This window comes from Terrapene carolina, unplaced genomic scaffold (genome assembly GCF_002925995.2).
Source record: "Terrapene carolina triunguis isolate 2854851 unplaced genomic scaffold, T_m_triunguis-2.0 Scaffold96, whole genome shotgun sequence".
Lineage (NCBI taxonomy): Eukaryota > Metazoa > Chordata > Testudines > Emydidae > Terrapene > Terrapene triunguis.
In genome coordinates, this window is record NW_020664447.1 from 29248233 (window position 1) to 29249023 (window position 791).

The following is a 791-nucleotide window of genomic DNA, read 5'->3' on the forward strand; positions in this document are numbered from 1 at the left end:
TGTGTGTGTGTGTGTGTGTGTGTGTGTGTGTGTGTGTGTGTGTGTGTTCGCTCCTGTACCTTGCTAAAATATTCTTCAGCAGTCAGAGAGGCCCTGGGAAGTCTTACTCAGCTCTTCCCATCTACCAAGTGCTCAGCAAAGCATGGTGTCAGCTTGCTCTGTGTATCCAACTGTTCCTCACCCTCCCCTAGTCTTCTCTTATTATGTGTGTTTTCACATGGCATCAGAATCCTGTTCTGACCTCTCAGCTAATAAATGTCCTTAACTAAGCGGTCAGCAAATCTATCCCAACTGATCCATTTGCTGAGCAAGGAGAACAAAAGGCCATCCTCCTCCTCCAGCTTCCCTCTATGGCAGTGGATCTTAACCTGGGGTGCATGCACCCCTGGGGATGCGAGATGCCCTTTCTGGGGGTGCGAGACATGCCAGATTTTTTTAGAAAGTAAATCATCGAAAACACAAATTAAGCACAGCACATAAGTACAACTACTTTGTAACTAGGTTTAAGGGGTGCAAGAACGTATTTTTTAGGTTTAAGAGGGGCGAGAACATATTTTGATTTTTGATAAGGGGTGTGAGAATATATTTTGAGAACCAAAGGGGTGCAGGCTGCAGTAAAGGAGAAGAACCACTGCTCTAGGGGGTGATGAGAAGAAGATCAAGAAACTCTTAGCTGTCCTCTCCCCCACTAGCCCTTTGCTATCAATTCTGGTGGGGTGGAGAGCTCTGCACTTCTCGATCCATCTCGAGACACCAGTTCCCAGAACTATGTTTGGAATGGCACTAGCAGA